Source organism: Bombus huntii, unplaced genomic scaffold (assembly GCF_024542735.1).
Source record: "Bombus huntii isolate Logan2020A unplaced genomic scaffold, iyBomHunt1.1 ctg00000125.1, whole genome shotgun sequence".
Taxonomy (NCBI): Eukaryota; Metazoa; Arthropoda; class Insecta; order Hymenoptera; family Apidae; genus Bombus; species Bombus huntii.
Window position 1 is genome coordinate 90001 of NW_026099374.1, and position 11158 is coordinate 101158.

The 11158-nt window shown below is 45.5% G+C and overlaps 2 non-coding genes across 2 annotated transcripts; both read right to left on the reverse strand.

Annotated features, from left to right (window-relative positions):
* Nucleotides 1-1355: 1355 nt before the first annotated feature.
* On the reverse strand, nt 1356-1510 carry LOC126877147 (5.8S ribosomal RNA). The gene has a single exon (XR_007694790.1). It is a non-coding gene; the product is annotated as a 5.8S ribosomal RNA (ribosomal RNA).
* Nucleotides 1511-4896: 3386 nt separating this feature from the next.
* Nucleotides 4897-6819, reverse strand: LOC126877137 (small subunit ribosomal RNA). The gene has a single exon (XR_007694781.1). It is a non-coding gene; the product is annotated as a small subunit ribosomal RNA (ribosomal RNA).
* Between the last annotated feature and the right edge of the window lie 4339 nt (nt 6820-11158).

The window sequence follows — 11158 nt, forward strand, 5'->3', positions numbered from 1 at the left end:
GTCGTACGCGCGTGTATACCTCGTCTCTCTCAAAGTTTTTTTCTCGAGCCTCGCCAAAGGGGATCGTCTTCTTCCTCGTCTACGATCTCTCCGACGACGACGACCGTACGAACAACTTCGTAACGGACTCACATGCGCATCTTCCTCGGGTACAGAAACGCTGCGGAAAACACCTCGAGCTTGTAGTTACAGCAGCACCCGTGTATAGCCGATCTTAGACACACGCTAGTTCGCACACGCGTTACATATATAATATGTAAGATTTCCGACGAACGTGGCTTTTCGGGAGCCAGGCGCGCGGGCAGAGAGATACACGACGACGGGGAAAATTCGTCCCGATACGAGTACGTGTACTCTCCGATCTCCGCGCGACGCTGGGGATCATACCTCCCTAAGTCGTCAGAGCGCTCGAAGAAATCTCGCGTGTGCGTTCCCGGATCTACGGCTGATACTTTCGGGGCTTGTAAAAAAGCACAGAGCGTGTAAAACGCAACGACGACCCATCGATGCGACGGTCCTCGTTGTTGTCAGTCGCTTTCGCGAAGAGACGGAGTGGGCATTCGATCCCTGGGGCTGTACGAGAGTCTTAAGAAAAGACGGTAGATTATGGCAAAGTTTCGCACGCCATCGAGTTTAGGTTTTTTTTTTGGTTCTCTCTTCTCTCCTCTCTCGACCGAGTTCCCATATTTGCTTTCTCTCTCAGTCTCGCCAAATATAATATTCTTTTAAGACGACGTCGGGGGCGCGGACCTTCGTGCGTCGAACACCGGCAAACGTAGCATATATCGCCTGATATGAAAAAAAAATCGGTCACGAGGAGAACACTACGAGTATATACGTTCGATAACCGATACACGAAGCGGTGCATAAGCGGGCGGTCGCCCTCGTAAGGACGACTCACGACGCCGCGAGCACTCACGCAGGTCCGTGACCGGTTCTCTCCGCTCTTATTCGTATCCCTTCGTATACCTTCGTCCGACTCTGAAACGTTCTCTTATAATTTTTAAGAAGAACGACGGCGGGTTGTCAAGGCAAGAAGGGACAGAGAGAGACAGAGGTAGAGTTTCGTAGTCTCCCGTGAACACGATAGATTATATATCGAGCATGCGTACGACTTGCACGGTCTCTGCACGACCGCGACGAACGCCGACGAGCGTCCAACAATCGCTCGTACGTCGCGTATGTTCTCTCCGTCCGCTCTTATTCGTATCCTCGTTCTTGTACCTTCGTCCGACTCTGAAACGTTCTCTTATATAAAGAAGAACGACGGCGGGTTGTTAAGGCAAGAAGGGACAGAGAGAGACAGATACGGAGAGTAACGATACGCAACGCAAGCAGTCTTAGGTTTACGTGAGCAACCCTCAGCCAGGCGTGGTCCAGGAATTGTATCCGTGGACCGCAATGTGCGTTCGAAATGTCGATGTTCATGTGTCCTGCAGTTCACACGTTGACGCGCAATTAGCTGCGTTCTTCATCGACCCACGAGCCAAGTGATCCACCGTTCAGGGTAATCTTTTATAAATTTACAACAGTTCAATACTCAAATGTACTCTTCTCGGTTCTAGCGAAGCCGAGTTCCGTCACGTTCGACCAACGGGAATCGAACGCGCAGAAGTCGCCATAGGATTGACGACACAAAAACGTTCGAAAAAAAAAGAAAACGACGAACGCGCGAAGATACGCGCGTTCGCCGGCCGGGCGTAAAGTACATTATGATATATAACAACCATCGAGATCGAAGCTCCGTTCGTCAGGAAACGACGGGGATATATACACCCGATTCTGAATCCTCTGTACAGCACACGATCTCGCGAACGAGTAAGCACGGTGGCTAGCCCATGTTATATATGTGTTTGATTCTACTCTCTCGTCCAATTATTCAAGAAACAGCGCGCGTGCATCTCTCCATCGTTCGGGTGATAGTAAAGATTCGATGGGATTCGCGCGGCCGTCCGCCTCGAGCGGTCTTTCGTCCCAATATCCAGAAGCAGAGTTTGAAAAACTCTAGCGACGGCACGGGTGTCCGACTCACGACATCGAGGTTTCGAAGCCGGCGATCCCCTCCGAACGGATGGCGACCACGCGACCGACTGAAAGCATGAAAAATCGACGAAAGATAGAACACATCTCCGTTCGGGTGGTGTTTTTTCTTTAAAAAAAAAAAAAAAAACAAAAATTCGATGGGACTCGCAGCCATCGTCCTCGCGCGGTCTTTCGTCCCGATATCCAGAAGCAGAGTTTGAAAAACTCTAGCGACGGCACGGGTGTCCGACTCACGACAACGAGGATAGACAGCCGGTCCCCTCCGAACGGGTTATGCGATGATAAACTCGATGAAACTTTAGTCTCGTTCAGGTAGTGTGTGTCTTGTAAATCAAAAATTCGATGGGACACGCATCCATCGTCCTCGCGCGGTCTTTCGTCCCAACATCCAGAAGCAGAGTTTGAAAAACTCTAGCGACGGCACGGGTGTCCGACTCACGACAACGAGGATAGACAGCCGGTCCCCTCTGAACGGTATATTATATATGAGATGATAGACGACAAACTGGATGAAACTTTAAGTCTCGTTCAGGTAGTGTGTAAATCAAAAATTCGATGGGACTCGCATCCGTCGTCCTCGCGCGGTCTTTCGTCCCGATATCCAGAAGCAGAGTTTGAAAAACTCTAGCGACGGCACGGGTGTCCGACTCACGACAACGAGGAAAGACAGCCGGTCCCCTCTGAACGGTATATTATATGAAACTTTAAGTCTCGTTCAGGTAGTGTGTAAGTCAAAAATTCGATGGGACTCGCATCCGTCGTCCTCGCGCGGTCTTTCGTCCCGATATCCAGAAGCAGAGTTTGAAAAACTCTAGCGACGGCACGGGTGTCCGACTCACGACAACGAGGATAGACAGCCGGTCCCCTCTGAACGGTATATTATATATGCGATGATAGACGACAAACTGGATGAAACTTTAAGTCTCGTTCAGGTAGTGTGTAAATAAAAAATTCGATGGGACTCGCATCCGTCGTCCTCGCGCGGTCTTTCGTCCCGATATCCAGAAGCAGAGTTTGAAAAACTCTAGCGACGGCACGGGTGTCCGACTCACGACAACGAGGAAAGACAGCCGGTCCCCTCTGAACGGTATATTATATGAAACTTTAAGTCTCGTTCAGGTAGTGTGTAAGTCAAAAATTCGATGGGACTCGCATCCGTCGTCCTCGCGCGGTCTTTCGTCCCGATATCCAGAAGCAGAGTTTGAAAAACTCTAGCGACGGCACGGGTGTCCGACTCACGACAACGAGGATAGACAGCCGGTCCCCTCTGAACGGTATATAATATGAAACTTTAAGTCTCGTTCAGGTAGTGTGTAAGTCAAAAATTCGATGGGACTCGCATCCGTCGTCCTCGCGCGGTCTTTCGTCCCGATATCCAGAAGCAGAGTTTGAAAAACTCTAGCGACGGCACGGGTGTCCGACTCACGACAACGAGGATAGACAGCCGGTCCCCTCTGAACGGTATATAATATACATTATGCGACGGTAGACGATCAACTAGACGAAACTTTAGTCTCGTTCAGGTGGTGTAAAAAAAATTCGATGGGATACGCACGCACGGCTGTCGTCGTCCTCGAGCGGTCTTTCGTCCCAATATCCAGAAGCAGAGTTTGAAAAACTCTAGCGACGGCACGGGTGTCCGACTCACGACATCGAGGCTTCGAAGCCGGCGGCGTTCCCCTCTGAACGAACTTCGGCTAGACTAGTTACGAATCGTTGCTACACATCGTCTTCATCGTCGTCGTCGTCGACATCGACATCATCATCATATCATCATCATCATCATCATCATCATCATCGGTCATCGTCGCATAGCGGGCCAACATCCACGCGATGCGTCTTCGTTCTAGGTTACCCGATCCACGAGTATGTTACACGTGGTTTCGTTATTTCGAACGAAACGACATACGAAGAGCACACGCCCTTTGGGTAGGAAGCACGTTTCGAGAACGACGAGAGTTTCGATGAAAGAGACGAGAGAAGTCGACGCAGAAGGTATCCATGGATCTTCGAAGAGAACCTTCGAAGATGTATATCGGTATCCTTTCGCTCTGCGCGACTCGCTACAAGTTCTTTCGCTCTCGTCGACTCGTTCTAGACGCTTCGTTCGATCCCAAAGAGGAGTCTTCGATATGTCCCGTTGCTAGGAGGAGAACAAACGCAACACAGACCACGAAACATAGAAGAGAATAGGCGAGCATGATCACTCCGACACGAGGCACTTTAGAGATTTTCTTATTAGTTTGCATGGACTTTTATATTTCGTTTGTACGGTTTCCACGATGCAAATACGAAATACGAGATCGTGACGGCGGGTCTTTCTGTGTACGGCCTCTCGCAGGCGCCACGACTGCATTTCTCTTTACACCTGGTTTCCATCGTAATTTTTTCGTTTGATATCGAGCCTTAACTTTTGTTGGCTCTTTCGAAGCTAGAGTTCCCTTTTATTAGAATTTCATATATATATATATTATATGTTATATGTTTTATTCGGAGACGGCGGGTCTTTCTGTTTACGACCTCACGCAGGCGCCTCGAATAAGTTTCATTCGCATTTCGTTTTTATACTTGTATATATATATCTCTTCATCCCGATGATCGAGAGAGAGTGCCACCTTCTCTTCGTATAATTCCGTAGCTGGAGGGTCGTCTCCTCCTTAAGAATATTTCTATTCGTGCCAACGGAGGTTGCCAAGCTCCCTGGCGTTTTCGTTTGTTAAAGTATATAGCTTGTTAATACGTCGTATATACTTTCGTCGATACAGGAGGAGTACGGCTCCTTACCGACCATTGTGATATATATTTCATAGTTTTTATATGTGTTCAAGTCAAATTCTTTTGGTATCGTATCGTTAATGATCCTTCCGCAGGTTCACCTACGGAAACCTTGTTACGACTTTTACTTCCTCTAAATGATCAAGTTTGGTCATCTTCCCGGTAACATCGGCAATGCTTATCACATTGGCCGCGCACCAGTCCGAAGACCTCACTAAATCATTCAATCGGTAGTAGCGACGGGCGGTGTGTACAAAGGGCAGGGACGTAATCAACGCGAGCTTATGACTCGCGCTTACTGGGAATTCCTCGTTCATGGGGAATAATTGCAAGCCCCAATCCCTAGCACGAAGGAGGTTCAGCGGGTTACCCGGGCCTTTCGGCCAGGGAAAACACGCTGATTCCTTCAGTGTAGCGCGCGTGCGGCCCAGAACATCTAAGGGCATCACAGACCTGTTATTGCTCAATCTCGTGCGGCTAGAAGCCGCCTGTTCCTCTAAGAAGATTTGTTTGTACGTTGGTAGTAAAAACCCACCGACCGAAGCCGGGGGCCTTCGAGATACCATAAGTTACGTCTATTTAGCAGGCTAGAGTCTCGTTCGTTATCGGAATTAACCAGACAAATCGCTCCACCAACTAAGAACGGCCATGCACCACCACCCACCGAATCAAGAAAGAGCTATCAATCTGTCAATCCTTCCGGTGTCCGGGCCTGGTGAGGTTTCCCGTGTTGAGTCAAATTAAGCCGCAGGCTCCACTCCTGGTGGTGCCCTTCCGTCAATTCCTTTAAGTTTCAGCTTTGCAACCATACTTCCCCCGGAACCCAAAAGCTTTGGTTTCCCGGAAGCTGCCCGCCGAGTCATCGGAGGAACTTCGGCGGATCGCTGGCTGGCATCGTTTATGGTTAGAACTAGGGCGGTATCTGATCGCCTTCGAACCTCTAACTTTCGTTCTTGATTAATGAAAACATTTTTGGCAAATGCTTTCGCTTCTGTCCGTCTTGCGACGATCCAAGAATTTCACCTCTAACGTCGCAATACGAATGCCCCCATCTGTCCCTATTAATCATTACCTCGGGGCTCCGAAAACCAACAAAATAGAACCGAGGTCCTATTCCATTATTCCATGCACACAGTATTCAGGCGAAGGTAGCCTGCTTTAAGCACTCTAATTTGTTCAAAGTAAACGTATCGGCCCACCTCGACACTCAGTGAAGAGCACCGCGATGGGATATTAGTTGGACCGCCCGCGAGGAGCTAAGCCCACCGATAGGACGTACCACATAATGCCAGTTAAACACCGCGAGCGGTGAACCGACACTGTGACACACAGATTCAACTACGAGCTTTTTAACCGCAACAACTTTAATATACGCTATTGGAGCTGGAATTACCGCGGCTGCTGGCACCAGACTTGCCCTCCAATTGGTCCTCGTTAAAGGATTTAAAGTGTACTCATTCCGATTACGGGGCCTCGGATGAGTCCCGTATCGTTATTTTTCGTCACTACCTCCCCGTGCCGGGAGTGGGTAATTTGCGCGCCTGCTGCCTTCCTTGGATGTGGTAGCTGTTTCTCAGGCTCCCTCTCCGGAATCGAACCCTGATTCCCCGTTACCCGTTACAACCATGGTAGGCGCAGAACCTACCATCGACAGTTGATAAGGCAGACATTTGAAAGATGCGTCGCCGGTGCTAGATGACCATGCGATCAGCACAAAGTTATTCAGAGTCACCAAAACAAACGATGGACGGACAGACGAGCCATCCGCCACCGATTGGTTTTGATCTAATAAAAGCATTCCTACCATCTCTGGTCGGAATCTGTTTGCATGTATTAGCTCTAGAATTACCACAGTTATCCAAGTAAATGTAGGTATGATCTAAGAAACCATAACTGATTTAATGAGCCATTCGCGGTTTCACCTTAATGCGGCATGTACTGAGACATGCATGGCTTAATCTTTGAGACAAGCATATGACTACTGGCAGGATCAACCAGGGATCTTATTCGTATAACAATTCTTATAAATTTCGTTTAAGTTCTCTTCGTGTCGTAGGTGGGACGTAAGCACCGTACGACGAGACTTTTCGTTCTTAAGATAGATATATCTATAAAATATATCTCCTAGCGACGTTCGAGATACACCCATAGTTCAGTAATAATCTTCGAACGCCGCTCGCAGCCACTTTGTAATTCTCAACTCCACCTCCTCTCTTCTCTCTCTCTTTCTCATAGTCTTATATAAAATGTTTAGAATCGTACTTCTAAAGGAACATTTCCATAATGCTGTCTTCGTGTAAAAAGACTTATTAGAATATCTTAGCGGTAAAGCACGTATACGCACCTCACGCTGAACGAACAAGCGCGTATCCCAGTGCGTCGCGCTGGACATACCGTAAGAATATTCTTTCAATCGGTAGAACATTTTCGGCAGAAGACATACTACGCAAAGATAGTACGCTCCTACCGCCTCATCGGATACTTCTGCGAAAGCAGAAGTTTTTATAGAAAGCAGACGGTTATACTCTTTTGAATGAATCGATGCTCAGTTAGTACAAGCACACACGCATCTAACAATTTTTGTTAGAATACGTACACACAGGTCACCAGCTTCCCGACTCAGGGGAACCTTGCCACGATATTTGGTCATTACGTCCAGGACAGCGACCCGCGGCGCAGCAGTGTAGAGAAAAAACCAGAACGAGAACGGAGGAACAGTCGAGAAATAGCGTAAAATACACTAAGACTCGAGGAGCGGTGACTGAATTCTCAACCGAGGCCGTAGAATAGCCACGCGCTCAACGCTGTTCCGACCGAACCGTCCGGCTCGACGTCTCTCTTATAGATACGAAAGCGCCAGCCGGAAGGCCGGCGCCGGCCGGGCTAGCGGCCGCGCGCTTACGGTGCAAAACCTCCGTAGCAACGTACCGTTCGGAAGGGACGCTGGAACTTAGTCTCGCGAACGCTCGATCACTACTATACAAAGCCAATATCCAACCATCGAAATACATTACCAGACGTTTTATTAACATAATAGAAATGCATTTTTACCAAAAAATTAATTTTTTTTTTCACCGAAAAATTGCATCAGTAAACATACTCTTTTATCGAATACGGACAAAAAATAAGTTTATAATCAATTACAATACGTTAAAATAAGTAGAAATATGCAAAAAAATATATACCTTGTAACGTTAATTAACGAAAAAATTAGAAAAATATCCCAGTCGTGTCAGTTCGACGAACGCTAATTTTTTGAAAAAATCGATAAAAATGTTTAATCCCGACGTATTTAATAGAGATAGAACGATTCCCGTAAAAAAATTTATACCTTGTAACGCTTTTTAACGAATAAACTCGAAAAAACTTTTTCGCCCTCGGAATTTTTCTAAGTCCCAACGTACCGGCTCGGAATTTTTCTATGTTCCAACGACCGGTCGTGTCGGTCCAAACGTTTTTATATCCGTCTGCCGACGATATAAACGCTTAATCCCGACGTATTTTATCGAGTTATAACGATTTCTTGAAAAATATTCGTACGTTATAACGCTTTTTAACGAATTAATCGAAAAAGAGTGTTCGGTCCGAAAATTTTCTAAGTACGAACGACCGGCCGCATAGGTCCGTTTTTAAAAATCGTTCTCGGACGGAAATAAACCATTAATCCCGACGTATTTCGTCGAGTTACGTCGATTTATGCAAAAAAATTCATACCTTGTAACGCTTTTTAACGAATAAACTCGAAAAAACTTTTTCGCCCTCGGAATTTTTCTAAGTCCCAACGTACCGGCTCGGAATTTTTCTATGTTCCAACGACCGGTCGTGTCGGTCCAAACGTTTTTATATCCGTCTGCCGACGATATAAACGCTTAATCCCGACGTATTTTATCGAGTTATAACGATTTCTTGAAAAATATTCGTACGTTATAACGCTTTTTAACGAATTAATCGAAAAAGAGTGTTCGGTCCGAAAATTTTCTAAGTACGAACGACCGGCCGCATAGGTCCGTTTTTAAAAATCGTTCTCGGACGGAAATAAACCATTAATCCCGACGTATTTCGTCGAGTTACGTCGATTTATGCAAAAAAATTCATACCTTGTAACGCTTTTTAACGAATAAACTCGAAAAAACTTTTTCGCCCTCGGAATTTTTCTAAGTCCCAACGTACCGGCTCGGAATTTTTCTATGTTCCAACGACCGGTCGTGTCGGTCCAAACGTTTTTATATCCGTCTGCCGACGATATAAACGCTTAATCCCGACGTATTTTATCGAGTTATAACGATTTCTTGAAAAATATTCGTACGTTATAACGCTTTTTAACGAATTAATCGAAAAAGAGTGTTCGGTCCGAAAATTTTCTAAGTACGAACGACCGGCCGCATAGGTCCGTTTTTAAAAATCGTTCTCGGACGGAAATAAACCATTAATCCCGACGTATTTCGTCGAGTTACGTCGATTTATGCAAAAAAATTCATACCTTGTAACGCTTTTTAACGAATAAACTCGAAAAAACTTTTTCGCCCTCGGAATTTTTCTAAGTCCCAACGTACCGGCTCGGAATTTTTCTATGTTCCAACGACCGGTCGTGTCGGTCCAAACGTTTTTATATCCGTCTGCCGACGATATAAACGCTTAATCCCGACGTATTTTATCGAGTTATAACGATTTCTTGAAAAATATTCGTACGTTATAACGCTTTTTAACGAATTAATCGAAAAAGAGTGTTCGGTCCGAAAATTTTCTAAGTACGAACGACCGGCCGCATAGGTCCGTTTTTAAAAATCGTTCTCGGACGGAAATAAACCATTAATCCCGACGTATTTCGTCGAGTTACGTCGATTTATGCAAAAAAATTCATACCTTGTAACGCTTTTTAACGAATAAACTCGAAAAAACTTTTTCGCCCTCGGAATTTTTCTAAGTCCCAACGTACCGGCTCGGAATTTTTCTATGTTCCAACGACCGGTCGTGTCGGTCCAAACGTTTTTATATCCGTCTGCCGACGATATAAACGCTTAATCCCGACGTATTTTATCGAGTTATAACGATTTCTTGAAAAATATTCGTACGTTATAACGCTTTTTAACGAATTAATCGAAAAAGAGTGTTCGGTCCGAAAATTTTCTAAGTACGAACGACCGGCCGCATAGGTCCGTTTTTAAAAATCGTTCTCGGACGGAAATAAACCATTAATCCCGACGTATTTCGTCGAGTTACGTCGATTTATGCAAAAAAATTCATACCTTGTAACGCTTTTTAACGAATAAACTCGAAAAAACTTTTTCGCCCTCGGAATTTTTCTAAGTCCCAACGTACCGGCTCGGAATTTTTCTATGTTCCAACGACCGGTCGTGTCGGTCCAAACGTTTTTATATCCGTCTGCCGACGATATAAACGCTTAATCCCGACGTATTTTATCGAGTTATAACGATTTCTTGAAAAATATTCGTACGTTATAACGCTTTTTAACGAATTAATCGAAAAAGAGTGTTCGGTCCGAAAATTTTCCAAGTACGAACGACCGGCCGCATAGGTCCGTTTTTAAAAATCGTTCTCGGACGGAAATAAACCATTAATCCCGACGTATTTCGTCGAGTTACGTCGATTTATGCAAAAAAATTCATACCTTGTAACGCTTTTTAACGAATAAACTCGAAAAAACTTTTTCGCCCTCGGAATTTTTCTAAGTCCCAACGTACCGGCTCGGAATTTTTCTATGTTCCAACGACCGGTCGTGTCGGTCCAAACGTTTTTATATCCGTCTGCCGACGATATAAACGCTTAATCCCGACGTATTTTATCGAGTTATAACGATTTCTTGAAAAATATTCGTACGTTATAACACTTTTTAACGAGTTATTTGGAGGGGATCTTTCGGCCTTTTCGTAGCGGTGCGAAAAAATTCTAAGTTCCAACGTCCCAGTCACGTTGGTCCGGAGGATGAAATTTTTCAAAAAAATAAAGTGAAATCGCTACTTTCGACTAGATTTCGTCGAAACGTAACGATTTCACGCAAAATTTCGATACGTTATAACGCTTTTTAGCGAGTTATTTCGAGTTGAACTTTCGGTACTTTCGTAACGGGGCGAAAAAATTCTAAGTTCCAACGTCCCGGTCACGTTGGTCCGGAGGATGAAATTTTTTAAAAAAATAAAGTGAAATCGCTACTTTCGACTAGATTTCGTCGAAACGTAACGATTTCACGCAAAATTTCGATACGTTATAACGCTTTTTAGCGAGTTATTTCGAGTTGAACTTTCGGTACTTTCGTAACGGGGCGAAAAAATTCTAAGTTCCAACGTCCCGGTCAGGTTGGTCCGGAGGACGAAATTTTTTA